This window comes from Stegodyphus dumicola, chromosome 6 (assembly GCF_044657685.1).
Source record: "Stegodyphus dumicola isolate Sdum_Otavi_A_Nest chromosome 6, ASM4465768v1".
In the NCBI taxonomy this organism is placed as follows: domain Eukaryota; kingdom Metazoa; phylum Arthropoda; class Arachnida; order Araneae; family Eresidae; genus Stegodyphus; species Stegodyphus dumicola.
The window spans coordinates 173,257,041-173,284,260 of record NC_140773.1 but is presented as its reverse complement, the minus strand read 5'-3'; the positions used below and the strand labels follow the sequence as shown (position 1 = coordinate 173,284,260).

Sequence of the window (27,220 nt, the reverse complement as noted above, 5' to 3'; positions counted from 1 at the left end):
GGAGCCCCACAGTCGGCTTTCCCGAAAGCAGGTACTCCCGAGAGCTTGACCCCAAGCCACTGACACAAGGACTAGTGACCAGCGGATTGACACCCGTGAGGACAACTAAGGTGCCTCCCGTTTAGCTGAAGCAGAGGCCAAAGCAGTGTGTTGGGGACAGTACCTCGCCCCTCAACTACCAGGACCCTCCTTTCCAGCGACACGGGTCTCCACGCACGGCAAACACGTGGGCAGTTTTCTCGCCACTTGAAAACTAGAAACAAGGGTTGCTCTAGTCTCTCGTGACGAGCCCCAAACTCCGTAGAGAGAAACAACGAGGGAGAAGAGAAGGGAAAAAGTTCCAGCCAAGAGGAGAGGAGACGGAAAAGAGGATAGATCACTGGGGCTCCAGGATCGTGACACCCGTCTCACCAAGAAGATGATCCCCTGAAGGGCTAGGGTACCTCGGGATTGCCACACCCGTACTCACAAAAGTGAGCCCCCTGAGGGGTTTTATCAAAACAATGACACAACTTCAAAAGAATGCTTTGTTGGCATTCAAAACATTTTCAAAGACTTTCTGGGAAGAACACGAGCACAGAATTATAACGAAACAGTCCAGGAACTTTAGGAGAGCTTTTAAATGCTTGGTTGCAATATCAGCATCAATCAAAATGCAATTTTTTATATAGACATCTTGATAAATTCTCGAAAAATCTTGCTGCAATCAGGTAGTAGTAATCAAGTAGGGTGAGCGATTCCACCAAGATTTGAAGGTTATGGAGGCACGGTACCAAGCAAGATGGGATGTACATGTGATGGTTGACTATTGTTGACGCATCATGCGAGTATGTCCACAGATTAAACATTCCATAAAAAGCCATAAGGTAAAATTTTTACCTTAATATGCATGTTCCGTCTGGTAAAAAAACTTTACTATTCGTATGAACAAAATTTAAATTGCAGTAACTATATATAGCCTTTGTATAAATAAAACTATTCATTGTAAACAGTATATTTGTTAAGTTTTTCCCTTTATTTTCCTTTACATGCATATTTTGTATAACTTTTGAGACAAAGAGAGGGTTTCCTGTAGCTTAAAAAGTTGACGTTAACTGCCAAAAACTGAGGTTTTTTGGATTCAGGAGGTCAAAAGTTAGTCAAAAACAAGTGACAGATCTAAGACAGTGAAATTGCTACTTCCCAGTATTATAATACCATAATAAATTTTTACCTTAATACCTACTTATGATGAATGAACTTGATCTAATTAACTTCCATCAAATTATCTGAAAACAGAGTTACAGTTTTGATTCATGTTCATTTATTCTTCTGTCGATCATAAGAGAATTAAGATTTCATGCAAAAAGCAATCGTTTTCTTCCGCCGTTTTATCTATTGATAGAACAGCTCAAAGTATGCTTATATCCTTGATGCATTTCCATAAAACTTGTAATTTGCCAAAATATATTACAAAGACATACATTAGGATCAATTTTTAATGGGCAGAATTGTTTGCAGTTTATAAAAATGTTCTTTAAAAGATTTGTTTTATGCCACTGACTTTAGAAAATGCCTACATTAGTATCTGTTTTACTCGCCGAAAGAAACTCATATATGACTTTGTTTTATGAAAAAAAGCGAAAAATGAATATAGCGTTTATTGCTTTTAGTTTTGAAAATGCGCCTAGGTTGGTGTAAATTCAAGGAATACTAATAACGAACTTTGAATTAACAAAGGATGAAGCAAAGCAATGCTTTCCCCAAACTAACCACAGTAGTCAAAGCCATCGAACTAGACGCAAGTAAATATAGTAGGTGTAGATTTCAAACGGTCATGGACACTTGGCCGACGGGGCATTAAGCCGACAGTATATTTAACCAACAAGACTAGCCACCAGCATATTTAACCCATAGTACGTTTAGCTAACAACGCGCACATGTAGATAAAAACCGAAAGAAAAATTAAAATTGTGCATTTGTGATTAGCTAACAAAATTTTGTTTATTTCTCCTGTTCGTACGTAAGATTTCTGTTCCCTGAGGAGTATTTTCAACGCTCTTTCAGTCTGCCGGTATATTTCAAACCACACTGACATGACAAAGCGTGATAAGCTAAAATTCCATAAGAATTAAAATCAGGGATGGGATCTGTAATAATTGGACAACAAATTTATTGATGGTTGCAAAAATAAATTGAAAATTGACTTTGTGGAGAATCCCAGCAATTTTGTAACTAAAAAGAAGATGATATGTTACGACACAAGATTGTTAGGATTATTTTTAATAGCTGAGGGTCATTTATGATAGCAAGAGGAACATTTTTGAAAGGATTAATCACTGTAAATGACATAAAATCCTTTCTCAGTGGAAAAAGATTTCAAACAATTAGTTTCTTAGAAAGCAAGTATTCTGAAAAGCAAATTTAAGGAGTGTGGTGTACGTATTAGTATAAAGGGGATATTAAATACAGTAAAGTATAGTATATTAAACATAGTATAAAAGAGATGTCGGCTAACGTCCTTGTGGGCTAAGTGTCCAGGGACCCGATTTCAAAAGCTGTTTGTTAGATTTTGACAATAATGAAATATTCATATGTAACTTCTTTCCTTCTATATCTCAAACACAGCTTAGTCTCAACTTCCAAAACGGTTTGGTTTTGGTTTACTGAGATTACGGCAAAGCACACTAGAGCTATCTGCCTAAGGGGAGGGATGCCTTCGTGGTGGACTTTCTACGAAACAACTTCCAAAAAGATAAAGCTTCACATAACACCATTGCTACAGACCTTCCGAAGCGCTTACTGGCTCCCAGATTTTGGTTAAAATGAAAATTACATACTGTTACTTTAAATAAATTGTATACTGACTATATTACTTCCACTTCACGTCAACATTATTTTAGGTTTTATATGTATTCTGACATGATTTCGGCTATTTGCTGCATCTGTGACCGTTCAAAAATTTGTTCTGTATTAAAATTGTTTCTTCGATTTAAGCGATTTAGGCTTGTAGAGTCATTAGGATTTTTGGAAGCCGTAGAGATGAAAAATTAACAACCGCCTTCGGCGGTAATCGAACCACGGACCTCTGGAATACCGGCCCAGCGTGCTACCGTTACACCACGAAGGCACGCTAGGGAAGTGGGAGAAATACCTTATATACTCCCCTTTTTAAAGGGCGACTAGGGTTTTAGGGGACCTAGTCGCCAAATCCTGGGTGCGGAGAATCATCATCCACAACCCTTTTAATTCGGGCGCCACTTGTAGAGTCATTAGGATAATTGGAAGCAGAAAAGATGAAAAATATGCAACCGCCTTCGCCGGGAATCGAACCACAAACCTCTGGAATACTGGCCCAGCGTGCAGAACCACTACACCACGAAGGCACTGTAGGGAAGTGGGAGAAATACCTTATAGGCTTGTTACGATTTCCTATGATTCTTCAGATATCGACGAAATCTATTACTGCAAACGTGAAATAAATCTCAGATATACTTTTATTATGAAGCAAACGATCTGTGAAATGACATGTAAAGAAGTTTTTGAATATCCAATACATTCGGTTTAATTAAATTTAGTAAATCGATCTGATTTTGCTGATTTCAGTTAGCACTTGCTATTTTCCATTGCACAGGATGTTTAAAAAAAGAATGTTTATTTCAACACAAAAACATGCGTAACTTAACAGGGAAATGAAGAAAGAATGTATTTTATGTAGAATTATGCGTTCAAAACATTAATCGAATATAATTGTTTCTTATCGCTAGATCCTGATACAAGCGGAAGATTATTATGCGGAATGTGCTCTTGGTCTTCCCAGGCCATCAGATTCGACTGCTCGTAACTTTTTCTCTTTTGATTCATCGAAGGCACCGAATATAAGCTGCCCCCTCACAACATGACTAGAACTTAGTAAATTTTTAATGTTATGCATTTCATGAAATAATTAATCGCTTTAATATAAGGAACATGTACACAGCGTTTAATAATCTGGGATGGCAAACTTTCATCTTTTTCTAAGATTTATGTGTTCTCCACTCCCCTCCCCCCAACTGTGCGATATAATGACTTTGCAGGCAAGTATAATCTCTTTTGTGGAGCACTGTCTATATTTTTTTTGCACATTATAAATAAGGGAGGGATACAACAGACTTCTAAATATCCGCATTCGGGAAGAAAACCGAAGGAACAGAATTTACAAGTTCGACCTCGATACGCATTTTATTAACCTTATGCTGCGGTCACTGCTGACTCACAATCATATGGTTGGCGCAGGTAGAACAGAAGTGGGTGTAGTCGAATCCTTTTAAGACGCAGCTCCGTCAAGACGAGATGAAAGTCATAACAATAAAAAACAGCACAAAATTAGATGAGTCAGACGCAAGGATTGTAATGCAGGCACAACCAAGACCGGTTTTTGCTATCTGATTTGTCATCTAACGTTTTATTCGAAAACGAGGAAGCCAAACAAGCAGCGTCCTCGTTTTAAAATTTTTTTTAAAAAAAAAGTAAGATTTACACAGAAAAGTGAACAAAACAATTTCAAAACAATGTCCTACTAATGTATGCTTTCCGCCATTGATATACAAATTTTATTTTAAATATTAAGACTTTTGCAAAACTGAAAGGGCAACCAATATCAAATTTCGTACATACTCTCGAAGTCATAAATGCGTAATAATTGGTCATCCAGTGGCTAGGTAAGAGCACTGACACTGGTAGTTTCACTAGGATTCAAATATTGAACAAATGGGCTGATTACCTAAGCGTTTTCGTCATTTTTCCTATGCGTAATGTAAACAGAGCAGTTTCGCTTTGAAAGCCTTCCATGAAAGCGGCGTCTGTGCGTACGTACGTATATGTATCTCGCATAAATCAAAAACGAGTAGCCTCAGAACGTTGAAATTTTCTATATAGCACAGCTATATGATTTAGTTGTGCACCTCCCGTTTTGGTGGCAATCGGCCGCTATATATATATATTTACTTTTGTAATATATATATATATATATATATATATATATATATATATATATATATATCCATTCTGTTACTCGGCTCCATGAAGTCAGTTCTTTTAGTCTTATATGTTGGTAAATTGTGCATTTTGTGCTTTAAAATGATTGAATTATGTTGTTCTTATCTTCCGGTTAAGGTTTTTATACCTTTAGTATGCAATATTTGTAGAATTATCAACAATTTAGTTGTTTAAGTGCGGCTAGGCCTATTAACGAAACTACGCTTTGCAACAACAACTGTTTCTTTTTTATTTGTCTAATTTCTTTTATGCATCGTTTTAGATTTATTATAGTATTTGAAAAGAATACGTGGCAGCGATTAGATAATTCTTTTGATGATATAATTTTTGCACATTCTGAGTTATAAAATGAATGGGATGTAACGTTGTTGAGTGAACCTAGCGCCAGAGTGTCGCTATAGTACATAAATATAGTGAATTTTAAAAAGCGCATTTATTCTATTGTGGTTTATGCGCTATTTTATTGTGATGCATGGAAGTCATGTGGTGTACACATCAGATTTTATTTACTAAAAAAACGTACAATCACTGAAGATACGGGATTACAAGTTTAAAACAAAAGATGGGCACTATAAATCTACAATGATTAATAAAATGTTTCCGTGTTATCATAGCGTCCAATATAGTATACCTAAAATTCTCAAGTAACTTGAGATATTCTTGAAATACCGACTTTTATTTTTATTATGATTATGTTTATTATTTTTTATGTTTATTTTTATATGAATTTAATAATGTTAATAAAATCATTAAATTTCCTACTATATGTACAGTCAATTTGGTTTTGTTTATTTGATTATGGCCAAGCACATGACTATCTGCTCAAGGAAAGCGAAGCCTTGGTTGAGGACTTTCTACGAGAAACTGGCTCGTACACACGTTACACACAGGAAAATCCAAGAATTATTATTCGTCCATGTAGCCAGCTCGTTCGCCGAGATTCGAATCCCGGTCCAAACTACCAGTGTCCACAGACTTAACCGCTCGGCCGCTGATGGGAGCAAGTACAGTCGAACCCCTGATTTAACGGTTCTCTCAATTAATCACTTTTTTTTCTCCCCCAGTTTCCGCTATAAAACTTAAGTAAAAAAAAAAAAAAAATCTTTACCTGCGTATATTTTATCCTGATTTAGCATACATTTAAAATTTGCTCTTTTTCAATTTCTTAAAGAATCTCCCTAAAAATGAACACATATAGAAACCCTAATGACATGTAAGTCGGAATTTCTCTTCCCATTGACTAACAAAGATTCCGCGACGAAATACGTCGGTACTACGCGATATTGAAACCACCTTGAAAAGAAGATAAAATTCAACTATCCGCGTGATATTCGCTTAAATAGACTTTACCCAAGCACACGAAAGCCCATTACATTACAAGCATAAACAGAATAAAGAATTCCAAGGTTTTTACGTCAATACTCCGGACTGCACGTCACTTTATTCATTGAGCCAATTAGCCTTGAGAGAATACGCTGAAAACGCAGCCGTTAGTGTGACGCCCGAGGTAAAACATTTTATCTCGCTTCTCACGTAGATAACACCTGAAACACCACAGTCGCGAATGTTGCGAAAGCGTTAAATAGACACGGAAGACGTTGCTACCTACAGAAAAGGCAGAGGAACTCAATTGATTTCGGGAAATGATACTCTGGTAGAAAACGTATCAAAAAGCAAGAGCAAATGTATTTCCTGTCCCCTCCCATTAACACTCACCATGTTTATGTCGTGGATGTACAGTGTCAACCTCTCGTAGACACACATCCCCGACCAAAATTAGCACCTCCAATAAAATTAGCGTTACTGGTATTTTTATGATATAGACAAACATCATTTTTAAACAACCCTACCAGTGGCCCAGCGGTCAAAGACTACTAAATAGTGATAGTTCGTCTCGGTTTCGAACCCAGGTGAACAGGCTAGCTGCATGGTTTGTTTCTGTGATCTGAACGTGTAACGTGAACGGAAGCCAGCTTTCCATAAAAGTCCTCTATGAAGGACATCTGTTGCCTAGGTTGACAGCCCTCGTGTGCTTTTCCATACTAACCATAATAACCTGACCAACAAATTATTAACACCATTCTCTACGATGACCACCTTCACAGATAACAGCTTACCCGGGATATTAGCTAGTAGTTTTAAGAAAGGATTCATTGCAATTATTTTTAAAAACTAATTAAAGCATTATTTGCTTATTACACCCAATGGATGAAAACTATTGTTATGAGAATAAAGCGTTCGCACTGCAAGAAACACAAACATATGCGTACTGCATGAAATAGATGAATAGTGTCACTATGTAGTGACAAGATGTACCTACATAATGTAATAAGTTTGAAACTTTCTTTGTTTAATGTGTGCATGCTCTTTTTTTAATTAAAGAAAACGTTTATCAATCATTATCAAACCTAACCTGATGATAGTATGATATATTCGGAAAATAGAGGAATTAGGAAAATACTACGTGGAAACGTTTCATCCGAAATATCATGAAGATGAACAGAATAATTTTTAAAAAAAAAACTAGACTTCATATTTCTTTTGAACTGACCAAAAAAAAAAAAAAAAAAAGAACTGATTACACCCTACACCTTTTCTGCTTTAAAACTTTAGGCACTTACTGATTATCTGCCCACGAAACATCGCCAACTCATTAACTTTGTGAATTAGCAAAAAACATTTGTTTGGCTCTCGTCACTATAATAAATCGTAGTAAAAATAAGCATTTTATGGGAAACATGAAATTTTATGAGGAAAAGACGAAAATGTATATGGCTGATATTTCTGGTTTTCAGCTGGTGAATGCTGTTTAGTTAAATATAAAGCGTGTAAATCTACGCGTACTCAAACTCAAAAAATTAAATTTCTTCCTTCGTGAATCAAGTACATACGTAATAAGCAAATGCATGAAATTAATATTGTCACGTGTTTCCTACCAAAATACCGCAATTCTTTCGAATGTTGAAGTCGAGGGGCTGAATAATAAAAAATTCTCAAACTTTTATTTAATTTACCCACCACCACAGAATTTGAATTCATTATCGCTTCAAAATATCAATTTCTCTATTACATTTAAAAATAATTATTTAATATTTCAGTATATCTCAATTTAAAACCAACAAAGTTCATATTGACAAATGGGAAGTGTTCACGAAATACTTGATTTTTAAATCAGAACTTGGTGCGATAATTAGAAAGAGGCAATCTAGTTTTTTCTACTTAGTAGAAATCCTTCATTGAGGAATTTTCTTACACAAAATAGGCTTAAAACACAGCAATTTTAAATCAAGACATAACTATTAGTAAGCCACAGGCGAAGCTTCTTAGTCATTATAGTTGCCCAAACATTTCGAGTTATAATTTAAATACATAAGCATAAAATTTGTTTACGATGCCAAATTAAATTTAACACGAAATTTATAAATACAAATTTCTACGTTAATAAATTATCTACCCACCACCACCATCTTATTTTCTGAATGCGCAATTTCCAGGTTGAATGAACGTTAAAAATAGATGACAGGCAATAATAAATGGATGAATGAATGGAATAATAGGACAAAATATATACATACAAACACAAAACATGAATATCAAGAAAGGATGAACGTGAAAATAACAGAGGAAAACGTATTAGTAGTATAATGAAGCAAAAAAGAAATTTTAACACACTTAACCAAACTGCACTGGCATAAGTTCATATGGCAAAATCAATGTATTTCAAATGTGAATAACGTTTCATAAAGGCAGAATACAGTTCGTATTCTCGATTAAAAGACTCATGCAGCAAATTCGTCATTTTTATTAAAAGTTTTCACATATGTGTGTACGAATTCAATTAAAAGAAAATACAAATTTGAAAAACAAGAAACCTTTTAAACGCACACTAAGCGGTTATAACTAAAAAATAGTTCACACGAACTCGTAAATGCAAGTTCGCTATGTAAGCATAAAATGAAAGGATTTAATGTAATAAATTTCTCTCATCCAAAGCTAATGAAACAATAGATAAAATGTGATAATAATAAATGGATGGATGAATGAATGGAATAATAGGACAATATATATACAAAGACAAAAAACGAATATCAAGAAAGAATGAACGTGAAAATAACAGAGGAAACGTATTAGTAGTATAATGAAGCAAAACAAGAAATTTTAACACACTTAACCAAATTCCACTGGCATAAGTTCAAATAGCAAAATTATAAAATGGAAAGGAGACAGAATTACAGGATAACACTTACCATCAAAATAAATTATTTAAATTGGAAAAATTTGAATAAATAAATCATCTGGATTTTGCAAAACAAACAAAATTTATTAGTTTGATAGAAAATGTCCTCTAATGCTCAAGTCATTGCATATTACAGTTGTGCAGCAGACAAAAATTGTTACCCACGTAGGAAAACCAGAGCCTGGATAGGATAGCCTATATGTATTTTATGGGGTTCAGGTCATTGTGCTCCGTTTGTCCACGGCTGTTTTGAAAACATTAACAGAATAATATTAAACGATGAGAAAAAAAAATCTTTCAAAATAAATAATGGAAATTAACTAATTTACTATACACATAACTGGAATTTTTATAACCTTTACTATAAACCTTTACTTTCAGTGTTTTGATTGGGAAACGGCAAAAATTTATGTATGTTTCTGGAAATTATTTGGCCAACTCTGTAACCTTAATCTTAATACTAGAAAGCTATCTCGCACTAGCTGAATGGCAATATTAAATGAGATAAATGAAAATTGTTAAACTTTAAATTTGGCAAAAATATAACCATAATTTTTGCAAAGATGTGCAATGAATTTCCTCCTTTTCCAAGAGGGGGAGGGGGAGAGATTCTGTAGAAATATTTTTGCTCCTGAAGAAGGACCTGTGCCTGATCGTCCTCAAAATCAACACCAAACTAAGTTTGCTCTTTTGCCTACTTATAAATGGTTGTTTAAAATCGAAACCAAGGTGTTTGTGACTTAATTCATACCTGGCAGCCCAACAGTGGCTGAGAAAAGTCGCTGAACACTGGTAGTTCGACTGGGTTCGATTCTAGGCGAACGGGCTGGCTGCATGGATGTTTTTCTCATGTGTTTCGATAATATGATCCAGTTTCCATTAGAAAACCCTCCACGATAACATCTCTTTCCCTAGGCTAATAGCCCTCGTGTACTCGGCCGTAATCAAATAAACCATAAAGCCTAGCAAATGTCGTAATATATAGTTTTTTTATAATCTAGTTTCACCTTATTCGGAGAATTTACCTTTTACCTGACTACTTTATTTCAGTTTAAATAAAATTCATTCTATATTATTTTGATCATAGTAAGCGAACTGTTGATCATAATTAGCTCTGCATTTTCAAGGTTTTCGTATACAAACGAGCGGGGAGAGAATTCGATAACTATATCCGAATGATAACATTAACTGCCATCTCATTAAGCGGAGTCTACTGTAATGTCTTCAAAAGAAAAAGAAAGAAAGAAAGGAAAAGTTATAATAAGATCAACATATTTTCTTCAATGCTTGATAAAAGTTACAATCGAAAGCAAACATCATCCCTTTCCTGCCAGACAATTTGAAAATCGTGAAAATGAGAGGGGAATTGTATGTTAATAATAATAAACATTGACGTAGATTTTATTTTAACACAGCCCTTTTAACTATTCAATACAGTTACACTACAAGGAAACCACGTCATTTTATACAGCACGAATTGTCTGAAAACATTGATCCCGTAGCTAAATAAGAATGACCAATGGAGAAAAAGGGTAATAGCTAGGGCACGACAGCAATATGACTGTGATAAAAGAAACCCCAGCTTCTTTGTCCAAAATGCAATATTGTGCCGAATAGTTGAAAGATTTCTTCATTGCGTTTGCATTACAACACGAACTACACTGCCCAGGATGATGTCACTTAATACATTTCTTATAGAGAAAATACGGTATGGCTCTATAACAGTTTAGTTCAATTAATCCAAATTTCCTGACATGACTTTACCATGTACTTTTTAAGAGCAATATAATTTCACTTGAATCACTTGCACAATCCTTATGAGCATCAATGACGTGCCTATGCATCCTCCTCAATTTTAACTCCGGATTTGAACTGAATTCTTTACATCCCATTTTTTACCTACACAAGAAAAAATTATTTCGCAAGTAAAATAAAAGATAAATATGTAATATATATGTTACGGTGAAACACCGAAATCTGGAGAATGTCGACTTTCACCGGTGAATGTCAACATTCACCTAGTCGCTTGGTGTATGTCCAAAACATTTTCCAAATACTCTTACTTCTGACTTACACCGGTAAATGTCGACATTCACCATGTACTAATGGTGAATGTACAACATATAAGAATATTATAGTTTCTTCTCCGTAATTCAGTCGCGTAAAACGCACTTGAGACTTAAAATAAGAACTTAAGAACATAAGAACTTAAAACACACAGTACATTCAAAATGAGAAAGGAAAATAATAGAAGCTAAAAACTTACTAAATTATATGATTCAAATCTTATTTACTGCAACAACTTAAACTATTATGACATTCTGAATTGCACAAGAGGCCCTTGCTTTTACCACTGCATTTATTTGTGGAACATTTCCTTTTGCAATGACAGCGTGTACATACACTCCTCTCTTTTCGACCTGCACCAGAGCATATCTGTGATTGTCGACATACACCGGTGATGGTCCAATGTACAAGAATGTAATGAAATATTCGATCTTTCACCGACGTATTTGGTGAATGTTGACATTCTCCGGTGAAAGTCGACATTCTCCAATTTCGGTCTTTCACGGCAACATATACATAATATATACATAGGTAAAGCAATTATTAAGTCTTTATACCTTAACAGAACAGCAGCAAGACTTAAAAAAGGGGGTCTTCCTACAGGAGTTTCTCACTAAATATAAAAAACTTAAAATCAGCCCCACCCTCCAAAAAAACTGCCATGAAATAGATTACTATGGAAAAAAAGCACGTAATAACTTAGCATAATTCCTCATTTAAGAAAACTGTTATTTATGATAAGCACTTAATGAAACATTCTTTTCAAATATGGTTTATTAGTTAATTTATTAGGACAAGCAAGCGAGGGTTACGTACCTAATAAGGAATGCCTCCGGGGAGGACTTTTCCGCATTTACGTTACATTAATGAAGCTGGATCCTATTTAATCTCATACAGGGAAAATCCCAACAGCCAGCTCATTCGCTAGGATCTGAAGAACTACCAGTGTTTAGTTGTTTTATCCACTCGGATATCCATAGGGATTAGCATGCATAAACAAACGCACATGTAATAAAAGACTTTTCATTCCTAAAAATGAGATCAGGTTAAAGCGTGTAAATACTTTATAAGAACTGTCTGAACACTATATTATCAGTTTTTAATAAAATTGAAAAAGTTTACTTTTGATTATAATACATTTTATATTTTGGCAAAATACAATTATATACGGACCAATATTACAATACGGACCACGTAAATTTATCGGATTATTCAACAATGGGTTAACGCGGAAACAGTCTAACTTCTCAAAGAAAAATTTCTTACAAAAATTTTCAAAATAAGGGGCAAGATGGACTGCTACCTAATCTTGGTCACCTGATTCTGAAAAAAAATCTTACGCTAATATTAGGTTTATAAATAATCCCAATAAATTCACGATGCAGAACATAAAACCATATATTTGCATCAAACTGTTCAAAACAGCAGTGCTAAACCGGCTGTGAAGCAAAGATATTCGATCATAAATTAAGGCCATTCACGATTTCGCTCTTATTTAATACGGGGGGAGGGGAATTAATCATTCAAAATTTAGCCGAGTATTCTTTTCACAGACTCGCCTGCGCACGACCCTAGCGACTCACAGCCCCCCCCCGGACATAAAATTCGCTTAACACGTTGACTGCCGTGAGGATTACCTATGGCCGGCTACACCAACGAGACCGGCGACGCTACCAATAGTAAAAATACATAATTAGAGTAAATATCGACATTGATTAAATTTTTAAATACCATTGTTACTATCCCAAGTAGCACATGACGTAACAGAGACGTTGCAAAGTGGTCAGGGTAACGTCTTTGCTACGTCATGTGCTTGGGATTGGTTTGAAGAATAAAAAACCGCAAAAATGGTCTACAGCGCCTTGAGGGTTGAGAGTCACCGGTGACCCCACCACGAAAAATGCATTAAACACGATTAGTTATCTTCTGTAGATAATATTTCAACATAATATACACAGCATAATAAGAAATTTATGTTGTCGCCATGGGCAAACCACGTAAAATGCGCGGCAGTCAAAGTGTTAAAATAAACACTTTCTTCAAGTAAGAGACAAAATAATATGCCGTTCTATTATCTGAATGTTCAATTAATCTCTAATGTTCATTATATCGCATTGGAAATTTTCTACCTTTTATGTTCATCTAATCCAATGGTGGAATAAAATTTTGAGTGAAATTTAAAGAAAATATTGCAAGAGAAGATGCTCGAGACAGCGAAGGAATGAATATGCATATTACGTCACTGAGGGCAAGAACTTCCCAGAACTTGAAAAATCCATCTGCAAATACAATATATTTGACTCTCAGTTCTTTTGTTCTGAGTAAAATACCCAGAAAAAAAGTTGGTTGTGACCACTATTTCTTCAAAAACAGCCGAGACAAGAAAACAATAATTGGTCGAAACGCCAAGTTCCTGCCATGCGAATCGTGGCTATAACTTTTCCAAAATTTCACGGAAAATTCCCGTTAGCCGTAAAAACCTTACGGTGCAATGCACTTAACGGTGAACTTAGAAAATCAGTGGCCCATTTTCCTATTCCAGTTTGTTTTTGTTGCTTTTCTTTTTTCTTTTTTTTTTTTTTTTTTTTTTTTAAGCAAAGCAAAGACGACACTCAGGTATTTTTTCCATGATTTCTATTTAAATGTTATCTCGAAAAATAGGCAAATTTTTTGGAAAAAAAAAGGGGGAAGTAAGGTAAAAATAAAGGGACGAATGACAAACACACAATTACAATCAAACATATATGGCTGTTTTTTCCGTGATTTTTGCTTTAATACTTAGCTTTGTAAAAACTTTAAGAAAGGGGGGAAAAAAGCCGAATGTTTAATTCAAAATTGCAGTTTATGTATCAATATTTCAAAATCATTATTTTAAACGCATACGGCAAAGCCCACGAGAACTATTTACTTAATAAGAGGGATGCTTTCACGGGAGGCTCTCTAAATGAAATAGGTTCGTGTCCATATCACAGATCCAGGGAAACTATAAATATATGCATATAGTAACTCGACTAATATAAAAACTACGCATTTCAGCACTAAGAGAGGGAAATTTATTTACGATGTTGATTCTCCTGTGACAGGGCACTGAATAAACTTCGATATCACTCACAAGAAATCAAATTTAAAAATGGGATGCAGATAAAATAGTTATAATTTTTTAGATTGAATTACTAGTTCCACGCCAATGAATCCCAACATTTCGTAATCTTTATAATATTTTAAAGACTATAAAAGTAATATGTTTTAATAAAAATGATAAATTTTACAACTTTTCCTTCATTTTTTGAGGAAATGACACTGTATATGCAAAATTTCGAATTGCTCCGTCAACTAGTATTTACGTAAGACAACAGGAAACACTCGGACAATTTTTTACACATTAGTACCCGGTAATCATATTTTCTTATACTAAATTCCACAGTCTTAAGCAGATTTTTATGAATTTTTCGCCAATGAATGCTTCAATATGCCACTGACAATCTTTGTATTTCTGGCAAATCCCACATTCTTAATCCTTTATTGCATCATGTCCACTCAAGTAGACAAAAGTTTAAATTTGTTTATTCTTATGTAAATGCCTTAACAAATTCCATTCCTGTATTTATTCATTCAATATTATTAGAACTTTCAACTGTCGATCATAGATGGCTGTATAGCATCACGTAAAGCATTTCTATTTGGAAAATGGCTGCTACTTCTGTTTCCAAGTTAGTACAATATCTCTTAGTAAACAATACATAATATTGCTTACATTTTCTTATACTGCCATTTTTTATTCAAAATTAGTAATTTTAGAGATTTTATTTTAAATGTCCGTTTGAGAAAATTGTGGAGTGGGTAGATAAAGATCTACCGAAAAGAGTGAATTGAAATCCAAATGTACTGCTTATCAAGCCAAAACACCACTGGAAATGTTCATGTTTGGAAAGGAATTTCTAGAACATTTGATATTGGAATCCAATAGGTCCAGGTTACAAAATCGTAGCAAAATGAATTCAATCACAATCGACAAAATGAAGGTATTTTTGGAGATCTGTATGTACATGTCAGTTAAAGATTTATCATTTAGAAGATGGTAATGATCACTGCAAACAAGGCAGGAAATGATTTCAAATGCAATGACCGTAAATCGTTGGGAAGAGATTTGTATGCATGTACGTATATGCATGCTGTCCACTGTAGTGAATAAACTGTAGCAATTATTTAAAACGAAATTTGAATAAAATTAATTTTTTTTTATTATTATTATTACTAAGGTTATTTTAAGTAGAAAAAATACAAACATTTTCGTTTAACTTCTCTAGATTATTTGTATGCAACAAAGGGTTAAGTCTAATGCCAAAAGTAACTTTTTTCCAAACAGTGAAAACTCCCACTGACCTTTGTCTCGTTGCAGAATCTGCACTAACTAATTATTTAACAATTAAGAAAACACTTTTACCTTGGTTAAAGCAACTCCCGTTAATTGTAAAGCATGTGAAATAAACCAAACCGAATGTTGATTTTTTTAACAGAAAAGATTTTCAAAATAAACTTACAAGTAGAAATACATATAATAACTCTTATTAAATAAATCAATTTCTTGGGAAAGACTCAAATAAGATGATAAACAACAGGAAAGAATGGAAGCCAACTAACCACTTCAAGGAATAACTTCTTGGGGAAGAGTTTACATATGGTAAAACCTTCGACGAGTACCTCCGGTTCCAGACGAATCATGAACACTAGCAGTTCAACCTGGGTTCAAATCAGGGTGAACGGACAAGCTACGCAGGCGTGTTTGAAATTTTCTCAATATCTAACAAACGTACGAAACAGTTTATCTCAGAATGTCTCCACGTCTGGTCTTTAAATGTACACACATGTTAAAAGAGACTTCTCTTTTGCTTATCATGCAAACATATATCATCTAAACGTAATACAGGAAATAACACTTACATGCACACTCAAAAAGTAAAAGTCTAAAATTTTTAACATACACGAAAATTGAGAAATCTTTAAAAATTTAGATGCAACATTCTGTAGCAGTGTGTCTGAATTTCAGTTACTCGCCAAAGTTTAAATGATGGAAGTGACTGAGTATTGAATGTTTCGAGAAGGGATAATATTCTCTACCGTGCAAGACGTTTTCACATTTTTTTAACCCATGCTTGTAGTAAATATGATCGTAATTTTCCTTTAACTTTTTTTTTTAATTTATACGAAGATATTCTCTCCGAGAGGATACTTTTCACATGCTTAACTCCAATTAAATACTCATAGCCTGATGTGAATATGTAAACATTTAGTGACAGTTAAGAGCAAATATAAACTCTCATAAAAATCGGTTTTCCAAAACAATGCTCACAAAACAGACTTTTCGGACTGACAATAGACAAATGCACTCCGGGAATATAAAATTGCTTCTGGTTGCGAACTAAGAAACATAATTTGAATTTTTAGTGTTTGGATCATTCACTGTATTAATGAATTGCTGGTGCAAGCTTAATTAATACAGCGTTTTCTTCGAACAGTATAATTATTACTGTGCATAAAAATAGAATAAATGTGTGAAAATTTCTTTTTGATAGTAATCTTTTTTTTTTTTTTTTTTTTTTTAATCCAAGCTTTTTTAACAATAAACTGTCCGAAAACTAGCGTAATATGGGTAAATACAAAAAAAAACTAGTATATCAGGACATTGGGAAGGCTTGCATAAGATACATAAAATTTATTCTTCAATTTCAGCGAAGAGGGATTCGTTGTTTAGAATCTGCTTCAAATTCCACTGTTTAGCTAATCGTTTTCTATATTTCTTCTGATCCAGACGATCTCACAGTTAAGTCCGAGCCTACACAATCTTGCCGTCCTTACCATCTACCCTCTAAGAATAAGATAGTATTTCGACGTTTTGGAGGCAATGTTTTATTTTAGGAATATATTATATGCTATAATCGATATATAGTTAATCAAAATGACTGATTTGAATCTGAACGACTTTATATTAGGAATTTATGAAGCAAAACTAGCAAACAATAAATTAAGAGAAGAAATACTTAAAAAAATTGAAGTCTGTCCCGTTATAATCTAACACCCCCAAGCAAGATGGCCAAACATGGCCAAAAAAGAAGGAACACAATATTAACCCACTGGAAAGGAAAAAAAGCAGAGCATCACTAAAATGCCAAACTAGACATTTGTAACAAAGAAAATAACAGCATTTACAATATTACCACTATTTAATATACATATTAAATTACACGCATTTTTTGTTGCACTTCATTTAAACTTATTTCCTCGAATTATTCTAACTTTGTTAACCGATTCATCAAGGCAAATTGGAAATAACATCAAAAATTGCAAATTTGAAATTAAACATCCCACTTAATTTTTGTCGTACTGAAATCAAACTTCTTATAATTTTACCTTTTCATAACAAGTATAAAATTTCCCCAAATATAGATATGGGAACCCATAGATCGCATTAAATGTTAGATTTCTTCATATGTTCAAAAAAAATTTTTTTTTTAATTTGACACTGCCAAAACAAATATTTTCGTCATTTAAAACATTTTTGTAGTTGTAAGTATATGATTACGATGGCGAAAATAAAGGCCGATTAAGGGAGGTGGGTATACTTTTCGTACTGCCAATTGCAATAAAAAAGGGGAGATGCACAACTATATGTTACAGAAGTCCAATATAGAAAATTTCAACGTCCTACGGCTAATCGTTTTTGAGTTATGAGAGATCCATACGTACGTACTGACGTCCTGAAAAAATCCGTTTTGAAATAAAAAGTCTTTAATTCTGCTCGTACGTACAGACATCACGCAAAAAATTGTCAAATTGGATTCGGAAACTTTCAAAATGGATATTTCCGTTGAAATATAATACATTAAATTTTTCAAGATTACAATACTTCCTTTACTTCGTACAAAAAAATAAAAAGAATAAAATTTACAATTAAAAAATTGCATAGCATAAATAAGCAAAACTTTGTACTGCACTTTCTGTTAAACGTTGTGCAGCTAAATGCGTTTAAAAGCTACTACCCCTCAGCACTGCATTATATACACCGCGTCCAAAAAGTCTTTACGCGCCATTTATTTTCGCAATCGTTGGACGAACTCATGTACTTCTAATAATGATAAGCATTCAAATGAAACAAAAAATCATGTTTTGGCCTTTTTTAAATTTAATAAAAATTACGAAATCTAACTCTTTACAATGTCCAACTCCTAATATTTAGGCAAATTTTACACATTTGAAAATTAAAATGCAAATAGTATAACACTAATACGAAGGAGATATTTAATTTTAAATCTCGAGTTCACATTCAGGGGCTCTAGATAAACTGAAGAGCAAAATGTTTGCATTTTTACTAGCTAAAAATAAGAAAGGTTGAAAAAGGTTTCTGATGCTAATACATTAAGTGACGAGAATTTCTGTGCCGACCGTTATTCAAAGTAATGTTTGTGTGTTACCTTTATTTATTAAATATCATGTTCTTCGCACTTAAACCATAAAATTCAATTCAACAGCAATATCACTAAATAATTTTAAAATGAGCCTATCTCTAGAATTTCCAATACATAGTCTTGCACACTGGAGATTAAAATGGGTTTTCTCTCCCCCCGTACAGTGTTGCAATTCCTCGCTTTGAAATTGTTGAGTCTGTTAATCAAAAATTCTTTAATGTTTGACAAAATATGAAATGGATAATAAAACAAATTCAAAAACCCCATATTCGGTGAAGGATTACGTTATTCAAAATTTGATGGCTCTAGGTACCGTTGTTTTATCACAATGCGAAGAATATGCATACATTTATGCAGCTTCTCCACTATTTAATTTCTTTAAATATAACACACGGCTGTAATATTTGGTGGCAACAGTTTGAAAAGTGAATCAACGCAAAATGCCAAAACAAAATTAATAGCGCTTCTGGGCTAACGCTCTTTGGGGTAAAAACTTAAAAGATTGCTATCATCTTAAAAAATTTCTAAATTAATCATTACCTGTGTGAAAGCTTCCTTTATTACGGATAATTCGGCTTAAAAGACTGAGGAAGTGTCAAGTCTAAATTTTTGTTCTATAATAACATTAATGAATGTCATTTTAAACCTGCACCTAGTCTTGTCTTGAATTTTAGAACCATCAATGAAAACTTCATACATTTGAATACTTGGATCACTATAATGCCATTAGAAATTCTTAATTTGATGCAGTAGCTGTACAATGAGAAAAATTTATCAGCTTTTGATTTTTTCCTTCTTTATAATTTAAAATACAGTTGATGCTCTTGTCGCAAATAAAATTCGTCAATCTTCGGGAAATCTGTAGAGAAATTTCAGGAAATGACCTATTTCCAATACTGCGAGTGCGACTTTTTCCTGCTGTCTCGGGGGGGTGAGACACTGAATGACGTCAGAGAAAACACACATGCATCATCTTTGGGGGGGGGCACTTATTTTCTTCACCTGGAACAACAGGTTTGGAGCAACTTTTGATTCTCGTGATAGTTAACAGCTCAACATTGTTTCTAAAAGTCCTTAATTAGCTTAATGCTGTCAGTTTAGCAACTTACTTTTTCAGAAGGAAAAAATGGATTTGAAATTTCAAATGTCACACATTAGTCTAATTAACTACATATTTCCAAAACGATAAAAAACTTTGCAAAAAATAAATCTTTTAAAGAATCGTTTTAACCTATTATCTATATTTCGAACAATACGTAGACTTCTTAAAAGAATTAAGAAATAGAATATCACACATTATAAACGGAAACAAGCATTAATAAGAACATTCAAACACGATTTTTTTTTTTTTTTTTTTTTTTTTTTTTTTTTTTTTTTTTTTTTTTTAATTCCTACTTGCATAATGAATATATTTGACACGCGGCCCAACCGGTATAGTGGTTAGCGTCGCTGACTGTCATGCCGAAGAGCCCAGGTTCGAATCCCCGAGAAAGCATGTATGTCTGTATATGTATAGTGTGGGTGCGGCATGGCGGCACTCTAAATATGTGGCGAGCCGAAAGTCTTATCGTGTGGTTTGGTGGTAGGGGAAGGGGCGAGGAAACCCTCGTAATCTTACGCTCCTTGCCACGAGAACTTCGTGAACTTGGGCTGACTAAGTCAGACAAGTGAGCTTAAGCAACAACACCACATATTTGACAGTTCAAGAGTATTAGTAATCAAAAAAGTATTTAATCAGGAATAGTATAAAACTAATTACGGTAGTAATTTTATCAATGCGACTTTGTTATTATTTCAACAAATTTTACAGAAATATTCAGACATTTCGCAAATATCAAATAATCCAAGAATCCAAACTTTTTCCTCCTTACTTCCTAATTACTGTTCTATTTGTTATGGTTATTTTCCTATGTAAGTACACTGAAGTGACTGGCGCGGGATTTACGTATAAGTTATACAAGCTATAGCTTTCTCCACTTTCTTGGGTGGGCCCCAAAAAATTAAAATTAGCATATAGTATTAAAATATAGTATAACAGACTTATAAAGGGCTCCCATATCTTAAATAGCTTACGGCCTTATGTCTAAATCCCGCTCTGCATTTGAATAGAAATCTTCACTCAAAAGCACAAGAAGAAGAATTTATCTGGTTTATGAATGCTAGAGTCAATTTATAGACATGTATAATATTTGTTTAACCGTGTGTTATCTAGCTGTTCCAATATCTAATATACATTAATTTAAAATGTTACTGTTAACCGCCTGATGCGATATTTTCGATAATTTGGTACAATTCTAGATCGCGATTTTTCGTAAAATCGTTACATCTAATCACAGACCGCGTATTTGCTGCAGCAAAATTCACGATTTCGCGAGTAAATCTCCCGATTTATCAAGCGATTCCCGGCGATAAAATTGCTAATCCAAGGCGAAATAAAACAGCTTACAGAATAAATCGAATGAAATTGCTTTTAGTGGTCACTTACAATATTTGCATAAAATATTTTAAAGGAATTAAGTACATCTTTAAATTAGAAATTTTGAATCAATTCAACTGATTACTCAATACAATGTCCTAAAAATGTTAACTCTTAATACAATGAATTTTGCATGGTTTATTTTTTATAATGAATTTTGCATGGTTTTAGAACATTTTAGCGATTAGTACGGAAGAGAAGTGCCAATATGAAATTCGGCATTTTAATTTTTGGCAAACAGTGACCTGTAGTTGATCACCTTCGAAACTGATAAGAGTTTTAATCAAAGCCAAATTAAAATTGCCTTTCTTTGTGTGTGTGTGTTTAATATTAAACTTAAGTGATTAATTTTGCTCTAAAATTCTCATTCTGCCTTTGTATTTTATGCTTACGGGAGTTCAGTTTATTTTAACATATAAGATACAGTTGATACTCGTTAAACCGACCATTCTAATAAAAAAAAAAAATGCAAAAAATTCCCAATTGATGACATTATATTAAATTCATTTTCGACAGCTATAGAGATTACTCTTTATAATTCCATTTCGTTTAGGACACGAAGTATCATTATAACCAATGTCAACAATATTTACTTTTAAGATTAAAAGAAATGAAAGTGAATTTGCGCATCATAACTTTTAACAAGGAAAAAAAATATTTCCTATATTTTTCATATTAATGATAATTTATTCCGTTACGAATTTATGACTCTTTTAGAAAAATTAGGGAATTCTTATTGACTTGAAAGGGAATTTTATCTCCTGCAAAATGGTAACAATAAAACTATAAGGGACTAACAGCAAATTCTTTTTAGTCCAAAGGGATTTGAATCCCGAAGGACTATTAGTTTCGTTTTGGCATTTTGCGTCGGACGGATAAATGTCGGTTCACTTTTCAAACTGTTGCCATAAAATGTTAGAGTCCTGCATTATATTTGAAGAAATTAAATAATGAAAATCTGCATAAATGTATGTATATTTCTCACATTGTCATAAAATAACGGTACATAGAGTCATCGAATTTTGAATAACGTAATCCTCCAACGAATATGAGCATGTGGAAGACCAAATTTGAAATTTGAAATTTGTTTTATGATCGATTTCCTATTTTTTAAAACTTTGACGAATTTTTGATTAACAAACTCAAGGATTTCAAAGCGAGCAATGGCAACGTTGTGCAGAAAAAACATTTTTATCTCCAGCGCGTGAGTCTCTGTATCGGAAATTCTAAAGATATGCTCGTTTTAAAACTATTTTGCGATATTGCTGTTGCACTGGATCTTATGGTTTAAGTGCGAGGAACATGATATTTAATAAAGAAAGGTAACACACAAAATGTTAAAAAACGCCCCATTGGACGTAATTTAAAATCTGAAACATTTCAGATTTTTTTTTTATTTATTTATTTATTTATTTATTTATTGAAAAAGAGGTAATGGTTGTAGTGTCAAGAGCAATAACTAATCATACTGCACCAAGATTGCCATTTTGGTCCAAGATGATGAATCGGATACAGACTATGAGTCAACAGCAAAAACTTAACTACAATTTTGGTGGTCAGTTGTAACGTATAGCATAATACGCAAATTTTCTAATTAAGTTTATGATTTAAGTACCAAAAAAATTTTATAGTTAAAATAGCAATAAAACTGAAAAGATTTTTTTTTTTTTTTTTTTTTTTTTTTTTTTAAGGGAGCTTTTTTTTTTAACTCGTTTATTCAAAGTTACTTTCTTCAACATTTAACTCAGAAGAGAGTTATTGGACGTCATTCATGTAAGAACAGCTTACGCTTGGAAACCTCAGTATAATTTAAATGTTTCTATTTGAACACAGTCATACAGCATTTTCAAAATTCAGCAAATACCTTCCTATTTCGTAAAAACATTACAGGAATTGAAACTAAACGTCAACTATGGGTGAAACAAAAGAACATCTTCAGGGTGAAACGCGCTATCTGCAGGGAAGAATGAGCATCATAGCTGCCAGCTTGAAGACGGCCATCTTGAATCTTGCAAGAATTTTGAAATGGGATAGCAGATTTTGAAATGGCTTTAATATATATGAATTAAAGCCATATTTTTTTCAAATGCCCAATGGCACACTTATTTTTCCACATCTTTACCCTTTAACCAGACATCAAAAGTCACTGACAGAAATCGGTATTTCCTGGTTTCCCGAAGTAATGCAACAAAGAAGCTCCGCCCGCCATGTTTTATATTCAATAACTTCTGAAAAAATTAACTTGGCTTCGTATTAATATGTTTCTAATAAATACATATTCATTTCTTTACTGTTAAATTTCAAAACATACTATTTTGGATTTCATTAGTATGTCCATTGTTAATACTGACATCCAAAATCTGAAGAACATAAGAAATAAACTGAAAATTAAATATTATTAAAACTTTAAGGATACTTGATTATTAATCTGAGTCGTAACTGAATTAATATGATCCTTGTCCTTGTTTCTCTTAACTTAATTGTTGACTATTGGGATCACTTTCAGTTTCTGAATGCACAGTCATCAGCAACTTCTCTTAAGTAGTTTAAGTAAAAGTAGCTTAATGAGTTAAAATATATATAGAGAGAGAGACATATCTATACATGTAAATTGACCCGAAAGCGTAAGGCAGAACATATGCAATTCTTCAAACAAATAACCGCTTCAAACAGGAATGCCAAGCAGGCATTTTTCCAAGTGGTTTCCTTCTCTCATTTTCCACCTTTCTATGAATATAATTGCATTTTTATCACATACTCATTTTATACCTTTCAAACCTTCCTATCACCAATCAAATGAAAAGGTATGATCAATGTATGTTAAAGATCGAAGGCAAGTAATTGTAAATACGAATTTCAATCATTTTGCAAAAAAATAGTATGAAAATTTAAACATTGACGTGCAGATGATAAAAAATTTTGTCATCTATCAAAAATCACTGCCTTTGAAAAGATTGTTCTGAAAAATAAACTGAAGGCTTTAAAGAAGCCTCACTTACAGTTGAAACTTCAATATTTAAAAATAAAAGTCCTAGAAGATGCAGATTAATTCTTTACATTTCTTTAACTTTACTAGCATTTTTATGAAAAAATGTGCAAAGCCATGAATAAATTCAGACTGAATTTCTCTTAATGCTTAACGATATGCATGTGGTTCTTCCTGTACTCCAAACCAATTAAAACTATAAAGCCTACTAATTGCAAATTCTCATCTTAAGAGCAGATGAGTTTGCCCTATTTTGTCCTAATATCCAACTTGTCACTATTGTTTGTTCTTTAATAAAGGAATTTATATATCTGAATCATCTAGTTACGTACATGTACAGAGTTCAGTAGATATCAGCACTCAAACTTTCATCACTATATTATTAGCTGCCAAAGTAATTAGTAGCACCATGGAACAGAAATAGAAAAACTGCACTATATTTTGATAGAAGCTAAAAGTGGTGAGGGTTCATCATTTCACAAAGAGGATGAATTTACTGATGTGTTGTATGTTCACATCACATATGCTGACAAAGATGGAAATTCAGAAAATAATAGCAACTTTTTTAAGTCTTCCTACTTAAAAAGTCCCTAATCTTCTAGTCCTTGAAAAACTACTAATGGGCAACTTTACAAAACTAATCATTAACTGTATTTTCAAATATTTGTTATTGTATCAAAGTGCTAAAATTACATTTTAGTCAAGTTAAGTTGCTCCAATACAATTCAGTTAAAAATATAATGATAACTTTACGTTCAGGAAAAATATGTTAAATCATTAACTCACAAAATTTAAACAGACAACTGAAATTTCTAGGGAAGGAAAAAAATTCTCTCAATTTGTCAACAATCAAATAAATAATTACTGCATTATATATATATATATTATGCAGTAATTTGTAGTATAATATTTATTTTAATATTTGACTTTATACATATATATATATAAAATCAAAAATATTTATACAGAGAGAGACTACTTAAAAGATGAAATAATTTTACTTATGCAAGTTGTTGTAGTATTGTCCATATTACATGAAACAATGATTGCCTGAGCCTACTCCGAAGAGAGGTGACACTTCCATTTTCCACCCTCAATTTTGAGGGAGTGCACTCTCGGAGGGGGGGATCTGAGAGTCTCTCACTTCTCTCCTCTCCCACCAATCTACACAAATTGATCACATCACCAATCGAGGACTTTTGGTTCACCACATATTAAGAGTACTGCCATGCCGCACCAACACTATACATTTACAAACATCCATGTATTCTCCGGGATTCGAACCCAGGCCCTTATACCATAGTAGGCTCCCCTAACCACTAAACCGTCTTCAAAATTTCTTAATTTTTTACATACTAATTTAATATTAATATGAAACTTAGTTAAGTATCAAAGTTAAATATCAAATTTAATTTTTAAACTAACAAGGTATGATAAGCTTACCTAAAACTGAAAGAAGGGTAAGAAAGGATGTTTTGTTAAAAATTTGTACATTTTGTACTTAACTGCAAATTTTACTGTATATACTTCTGGCCTCTAACCTTTTAATAGCAGGAACATTTATTGTCATAGTCTTTAAAAGCAGCCATTTTAAGTGAAGCCTTTTGACTGTAAATATCACTATTTTTTCCCCTTGACTTTCAGCCAAAAGAATTATAAAATTATCAGTTTTTACTCGAACTTGCTATCATTTTAATATCCAAAATTTTGCTAAAGTGAGCATTAAATTCTCGCCAACTGCATCCTCTCCCATACAATTAACATTTTCTTGGTTAACAACAAATCAGAATGCTTATTTCTTTTATTTTCTATCGAATTCAATATCTGCTAATAGCAAAACAGTAATCTGAGCTCTCTCAACTTCTAATGTGGCAACCCTAGGCATCCTTAGCATGCTGCTGCAAATGTACCTCCATTTTCAATAGGAAAGTGGCGGCTACAATATTTAGCAGGAGTATCAATTATAAATAAAAATTAAAATTAATTTTGGCCAATGTAAAAATAAAAATGTTAATAAGACTATTTAAAATGTATTTTAATTGCATTATATGTTTCTATTATGTAATTTTTATTTAGTTTTGTAACTCCTGATTCTTACTTTAACGTTATTCTGTACTATACTACATTTATTGTCTTATATGGCGTCGGGAATTTCTTTCGCATTTATCGAAAATCAAAAATTTAAATTACAAAATTATATTACTTTGCATTTTAAACACTTTACACAGGCACAGGAGTTTTATTGAAAAATGCAAGAGAGACAAAATGCAAACAAACTGAATTGCTGGCATTTTTATGGAAAGAAAGAATTCCTCTTGAAAAGTCAGAATCCTTCTAATGAAACGCAACAGTTTTTCTTGTAAAATATTTTATTATTGATGTTTAAAATTTTTTATTAAATTTAATACATATGTCTTTTGCTACAATTTGAACAACTTTTACTCAATTTTAAAAATCTCCCATTTCAATAGTGTTTCGTTTTTAAATATCCCATCACATTAGTATTTTAGGAGATAATCAAATTGAAATTAATTATTTAAATATATACTGTTGTGATCAATGGATTCATGGATTTGGAGTAATTGAAAATAACACTTGATAAAGAGTCAAAACATAATTTATTCACAAGCATTACACAGGACAGTTTGAAATACACGTTTACAGTTGTCGAAAACTGCGATAAACATGCTGAAGCAATCAGCAACACAGACTTCAGGCTATAATAGTGAAGACAGCTTACGGCAAAGCACAAAAGTACAACTCTGGACTCGGTCAATGGCTCTCAAGCTAATCTCCGAAGTCAAGTCACTACTACTATACTACTCTCTTCGCGTACAGGCAGGGTATATATAGCTTTAACCTACCTTTGAGCATATTTCTGATAAAACCGCTAAGAATGCATTCTAGAATGCTCTCGCACCGTCTACAGCAAATTGCCAATTTTATTGCCAAACGAGCTATTTCACGACATTTTC

At 33.1% G+C, this 27,220-nt stretch overlaps 1 protein-coding gene across 2 annotated transcripts in view; it reads right to left on the bottom strand.

The window, feature by feature from the left end:
* The window catches only part of LOC118205372 (lateral signaling target protein 2 homolog), a 209,400-nt gene that overhangs the window by 165,190 nt on the left and 16,990 nt on the right, over positions 1-27,220 (bottom strand). The window contains exon 2 of one of the 2 annotated variants that reach the window (XM_085819169.1): positions 12,137-12,349. The exons of the other annotated variant lie outside the window; for it this stretch is intronic. The gene's annotated coding sequence lies outside the window, so the exon portion shown is untranslated. The remainder of the gene's footprint in view (positions 1-12,136; positions 12,350-27,220) is intronic. 2 annotated transcript variants of the gene reach the window in all.